The following is a 7,059-nucleotide window of genomic DNA, read 5'->3' on the forward strand; positions in this document are numbered from 1 at the left end:
TATATATATATATGTAATGGGTTCCGATTTAACATTGTGTTTAACTCCCAGCACTGATCTGCAGAAGTGCGGATAATGTGGTTTATTTGAATGTGATTTGTGATGGGGTTTTTTTCTCACCTATTTCTCATCTTTTCCAGGTTTCCGATGCCAGTTCAGAGAAATTTTTCAGCACAGCTACGATTAAAGGTATGTTTATTTTTTTCCACTTTCAAGTATTAATGTGATGTTGCAGCCTGGTCTTACAATTTTCATGTCATTTTGTTTTCTTCTGTTTAAAATAACTCTCTCACCTGAGTTTAACTGAGTTGAGATTCTGCTTGACGTTTTGAGACATGGAAACTACTTCTTGGATTTATTCAAATGTGGACTGTTTGGCTGTGCATGCTGCTGTGGGTATTTGTGGTGTGAAGAATCGCGCAGCAGCAGTGACATTCTGCCGCAGACGTGCTGAGCTGCACCAGAGTGGGGAAGGAGGAGGATGTGGTGACTCTGCAGGCGGATGAAACGAGGGCAGGAAAGGCACATGTTTATGGCCTCCATGTGCCAATGCCACATGTGACCTCATTATCAAGTCACTAATTTTCTGTTAAAGGCAGCCCTATTTTGTGTGGTGCGGGGATAATGGAGGTGCGCTGTGTGAATCGACATTCCTCGGTAATGGGGGGTGAGTTTCAACACAGGGCAGGAGGGGAGACTCAGAGAGCAGGGTTGTGACCCATTCGTGGCTGTGCTTGAAATGGGGCAGATTGCTGATGATAGACCCTTGTCCCACCAACCCCCCATCTCTGCTCCTCATGGCCCCGCACGATCCCCCCGTGCAGACCTCCGTGCACATTTCCCACTTTGTGGCCTTTGATTCCCCGTGGGGCTTGATTTGTGGCGTGCACTGGGCAGCTCAATGGCCATGCTTGACAGGGAGGTTTCCTTTTGAGCGTGCCACCTCTGTGGACTGATTTGGATTCTTTGAAAGGATTAGGGCCTCTTTTGTGCAGCCTAAATCAACAGAGGGCCACCCTCTGTCTCCCCCTCTGAAAAGACCCGAGTCGGGAAACAGTACACAAAATATGCTTTCTCTCTGCTGCATTGATAGACCTCTCCCTTGGCCCCTATTTCCATTTAAATATGTTGTCTTTTCTTTTTTGTTTTCACCATTTCCATCCCCTCCACTAGCCATATGCTAATGCAAGGACAAGAATCCAGGTGCACAGAGAGCAAAGAGCTCTGGTATTTTTATGGAGGGTGGTGTTGAGATTAAAAGAGTCGGGTTGGTTTTTGTTTGGACGGGATTAGCAGTGCTCCGGTGCAACCAAAACTTCAGATAAACAACAGCTCCAAGAAAAATAGCGAGAGAAGGTTGGTTTGTGGGGGCACTCAGTGTCAATATTTGCCCCGAGGCAGATGTAAAAAGTCTCCATTTGTTTGTTGGTTTGAGCTTGTACTTGTTTGTGCTAAAAAAAAAAATCTTATTTGGATTTAGCCTGAAAACATAATGACAGACACTGACAGGAAAAACTACAAGTAAACAAACCAACTTGTTTATTGTACTTAGGAAGTAGCAATTATTATAAACAGTTTTATTTATGCTGTAGAAAAGTTAGATTAAGAAAGTATTTACTGAGCACTGCAGAAAAATGTAAACATTCTCAGGATTTCAAGCAGAAGTATTAAAGAAATAAACCTGACAATAATAATAATAATAATAATAATAATAATAATAATAATAATAATATTATTATTATTATTATTATTATTATTATTGTTGTTGTTGTTGTTGTTGTTGTTGTTGTTGTTATAATCATCATCATCATCATCAAGACTTGAAGTTGAAGGAGTTGGTCTCTTGTAATGGTTTTAGGGCCCATTCTTAAACAGTTTGTACATGACACATTTGTAAATGTTTTACCTGATTTTGTACTCTATTTTAGTCCTATCTTACCTTTTATGAGTGTTTCTTGTTTTTCATTTATTTATTATGACGTAAATAATTGTAATTTGTTATCTGTAGTTTTGGATTTGGTAATGTCTGTGTGTTTTTAATCTCAAAGAGATCTACCTGGTTAAATAAAGGTTTAAATAAATTATTATTATTATTATTATTATTATTATTATTATTATTATTATTATTATTATTATGCTGTGGGATTTAGGTTAAAACTCCATATTTCTACATCAGAAACGTGATTTATAGTAATTCTGTGAATGATTGGTGAAAATTAGTAGCTAATGTGAGGTGATTTGTGATTCAGCAGCAGATGTGTAGTTTTGGCCTGACTCGTAGATTTTTATTATATTTTGGTGGAGCGAATTTGAAAACAACCTCCAGCAATTTTTAAAGCCCTGCTTTAAATCCTTCAACATTCTCACCTACTCAATAAATACAGCCTGTATATTTGTTCCAGAGGTGCTGTATTCTATACATTTTTAACAAAAACCTCTGTTCATAATATTTTTAAGGATTTTCTTCACATTGGGTTTAGAATGTGGACAGTTGTTAATGTTAAAGTCTTTGATTGTCACTCTGTTTTTCTCTCTGGCTTCACTTTGTGCAGGAATGGATTTCATTAGCTGAGAGTCATTAAATGTTATCTCTAATTACTACAGTAGTCAATGCAGCTGCAGGTGTCAGCAAGCGAACCTGATTCACTTGCTCTGCCTGGGAGCAGGCAGCCGTCACAGAGCTGGAGCCCGCTCTGTTGGTCGCTCGTGAAATAAAGAACAGTTCTAGTCATTTCAAGTCTAAGTCGTCCCGAGTCGCCACAGGTAGAAATCAGAAATCGTGCATCGTTAACGCTGTGACTGCTGTCCAGGGAGCAAACTGAAGCAGAGATATAGACGAGGACAAACCAGCAACGGGTCATCGGGGGTCTGCAGACAGAAGCATGCAATCATTAAAGCTGTGCTAAAGGACAAGAATACCTCGTCATCTGCTTTTTTTTCTCTCTCTCTTCCTTTCTGATTTTGTCAATCCACATGCCATCAGGCACAGTGTTTAATAAGGAGCCCTGACTGARTTCACTCTTCTCTGCTCAATGACCGTAGCAACAAGATTGAATTAAGGCGACTCAAAATCTGTGTTGTGATTATTTTCACATTGGTAGTGCACATTATTTGGAGCGTATGTTTTGGCTAAAAACTAAAACTAGAAAAAAATATCAAGAAGAAATTCTGACATTCATCAACTTTCTTTTTCAAACCTCAATAATAATTTACTTTTGCAATAATTTAAGCTGATGTTTTGATGTATAAACTGTGAAAGTAGTGTGACGAAATCTACATTAACTCCGCTGCCAGAGGCTCATTACAGTTTCCATTGTAAACACTCACCCCATCCATGTCTCTCACTCCCTGACAGCAAACTTCAGGAGACAGGCAGAGAGAAAAACACAGCAATGAGGAAGCCTCAAACAAACAGCCATGGTGCAAAAACAAGAAGTTGTATTGAAAAAGATGTTTTCAGACAGTGTTTTATATAAGAAGGTAAGAAGTTCCTTCACTTCCAGTTAGGAAGAGAAACTTCTGAGCTCAGACACAATGAAAGCTGATGAGAGGATGGATGTACCCACTCTGTACTCTGTGGGGATTTTAGACAAACTCTTGAGTCCTTTAGTAGTGACAGACACACTGGGCTAAAAACGACTAAAAAGCTGTGTTTTGATTATATAAGAAGTGGGAAAATTGTGGGAAAAAGAAGTTTGTAAATATTTTGAAAAGCTGAATTCTACTTATTTTTATAACATCAGTTTACAACAGTTATCCTGAGGCACTATGCAAGTTCAAATCAGAAATCAAATTCAGCTACAGTCTGTTTAATCCAGTTATAATAAAATATAGTCTGAATACACATACTGCAAATTGCCAGTGAGTAAATAGGTGTTTATCTAAGGAAAGCAGCAAATTGCATCAAAATTTCACTTTGGTACGAATCCCCATCCTGATTTAGCACAGAGCAGACAGCAGAGAGTAGAAAAATTCTACTCATTTTAGACAAAATGTAAAGTTATGCTGCAACATTATCACCTAGGTTAAACATCTGAAATCATGCTTCAGCTGCCATTGTGTAAAAGTCGTTAAAAGCTAGTTGAGTCATGTGAAGTCCAACTTTCTGTAATCTGTTTGAATTTTAAATTATGTTTCTGTGAAGTCTATCTGAGATACAAAAAGGGCTATTTTTTCACTCATTTCAACAAAATCCCTCAAATTTTTGTGCTAATTTTGTCTTCACTTGATTCAGGCTGGGTTGTAGTCACGCTTTTGGCACACGCACCCTTGTGCCTGGTTCAACACGTCAACTATAAACCTAGCCTTGCTGCTACCAGAACTGCACATTTTGTGATTGTTCAAAAAAGCTGCAATTAGATAAGTAAATTATAATCAAATATTAGCTCAATGCTATTAGCAAGCAAATAATAATAATATTGTGCTGGAAACAGAAATATACCATATTTTAGTAATGATGCTTAAGTGAGCTTTGGTGTGCAGCATTGCCACCCTTAATTAGAAAACAAACAAAAAGCTTGGACACATTTTAGACTGAAGTGTACTATTTCTTTTTATATCTGTGGAAGCGCTCCTAATTTTTTCTTTTAAGAACTTATCTGCTGGATAAATCGCAGAATCATTTCCCTCATGAGATGTCTCCTGCAGCTGTGTCTGTGATGTGAGACTGAGTTCAGTGAGGGGGTGAATTGAAGAGCACACTGTAGTGATTCTCAGTTTCCCCCCTTAGCACCAGGCTGATTTCACCATGCTTTACTGGAGTTAATGTGAAAATGAAGCGGTGCTACAGCGAGACCCGGGGCTGACGCCTGTGTGAAGAGCGCCACTAGTGAAGTATGTCAGGCTTGAGTACGTCTGTCACCAGGGGAGAGAAAAATGTGCCGTGTGGAAGGTGTAATTTGCAGCGCTGATGGCATTGTTTAAAAAAATAGTGGAAAGAGAGAAGCGGAGGTGAACTTTTGTGGCAGATATCAGAGCTGAAGAGCTCCCTGGATTGTCATAGAGAGCTCTGCTGGCAGCAAAATTGCCTGCGAGCGTATTACTGCTGTGTGGGAGGGAGCTGAGGGCTTGTTTTTTTTCTCTCTCTCTGCCTCATTCTCTCTGTGTTTCCTGAGAGGAGGACTGGTGATAAAGCCATGTGTGCTTCCAGGCTGCGGGCCGCCACCTGCTGTAATCTCAAGTGATATAGAGAGCAACAATCACGCCACAAATCACCCTGGCAGCTTCCTAACTCATTCAGCTGACTGGAGAGAGAGGGCTGGCCTTTTGCAGCACCCGTGTTGGTTTACTACCCCAGGCTTCCCGCACTGCCCTCGTGCTGACCTTTGCCGTCTGTGTGGGTTTGTGTGTCAAGAAATCAAGGCTGCCTGTGGAACTTGACCTGATTCACAGTGGAAAGCTGACCTGACTATGATTGGCCTTTTGTGCATTCAGAGAAATGGCCGCAGTCTGGGGTTGTCTCTGCAAGGTCAYTAAGAAGTCCTGATGCAGCTGCTGGAATGTTTTGTCTAAAACACCATATCTTTGCCATTCTTGCCTGTTGTGAGGAATAAAACAGGAATCTGAAGGCTTTAACTTTGAAAGTTAAACAGATTCCAGCAGCTTCCTCTGTTGTCTTTGCTGTGGTTAGTTAATCTCCCCCTGCTACAAGCAGCTCATGCCTCTCCAAGGGGTAAAGGAAGCTCAATATCCTGTGCTTCACAGAAGGTAGACCCTCACCTCCCATTCCTCCTCCCCACAGCGGGGACTACAGAGACAGAAGCTCTATTTCATGACTGTGAAAAAGTCTGCTACAGCCATACCTCATCTGCTGACACAGCCAAACAAAGGTTAACAAATCAAGGAAGCGTCGGCTGATTTACTGCCTCACTGCTTCAAACAATAGGCCCAGTCCCCATGGAAAGTGAAAAATGGCAACATTTCAGCCGCACATATAATCACATTTGAATGCTTGTTTTGGTTGTAATTCTCCAGTCCTAATGTCTTAGTTTAATTTTAAAGTGAGTTTATCATCCGTCATCACAGCAGATTCAAGATATTTTCATTCAGGGTTTTTTTTTTAATGAAAATAAGTTTGCTGAATGCAGAAGGCTCTCTATTTCTTTTGGCAAGAAGGTCCATGAAATAAATAACTAATATAAGAACACGAGTTTAAATAGCATCTGCTGTGAGGGGTCCTGTTAGTGCTCAGCAGTGCTCGCCAGGCTCCACTCCATCCTCTCCTTCAACACAAAGAAGTCATTCAGAGTTTGTTCCCTCGGCCCCTGAGGTTAGAGACTAAGTAAATCCATCCATCGTAATGCACTTATTTCAGCACCAGGAGAGCTGCAGGGAGACTGTGTAAACACTCCTGTATCCGACATGCCAGGCTAAACCCAAAGAGCCTGGAACCCATCAGGCCAAAATTAAAGGTCTACATCTCAAACACAAACATTTAAATGAGCTGAACTGCAGAGATCAAAGTGAAAGGCCTTAGATTTCCTGACCTCCCCCCCCCACTCTGTCTCTACCATGATGAGATATGTGTCAGCTTAGCAGCAAGTGATTGTTGCATGGTGAGCAGCTCTACACTGAGCTCGTCTCTTCATCTCATGTTTAAGGTAACTGTGTGGTGGGGTTCACAACTATCTAGGTAATGTAGAAGGATTAATATAAGCACACTCAGTTTGTTTAGAAAGAGGGAAATATAAAGTATCATAAGAACAAAATCTACACAACTTACTCCATCTGTAAGGGTTGAGGGAGAGCTGTAGAGGAGCCTTTTAAGATCAAAACGTATTGTATTTTAGCCATTGTCTTCTTTTTTATCATCATGTCATATGTTGACACAAAGATGCCACTAGCAAGTGAAAGGGAAGGGAAAAGATGGAGGTGTTGAAAGCACCACTCTCTTCATCCCAGGAGAGATCCTCCCCCCTTCACCGCCAGCATCCACTGATCCGGTGTGGCATTAACCACTCTCCTGCCAACTGTGCGGCATTAACAGGGTCAAAGCACCTCTTTCTCTCTTCTCTCTCTCTCTCTCTCTCTCTCTCTCTCTCTCTCTCTCTCTCTCTCTCT

This window comes from Austrofundulus limnaeus, unplaced genomic scaffold (assembly GCF_001266775.1).
Source record: "Austrofundulus limnaeus strain Quisiro unplaced genomic scaffold, Austrofundulus_limnaeus-1.0 Scaffold508, whole genome shotgun sequence".
In the NCBI taxonomy this organism is placed as follows: Eukaryota; Metazoa; Chordata; class Actinopteri; order Cyprinodontiformes; family Rivulidae; genus Austrofundulus; species Austrofundulus limnaeus.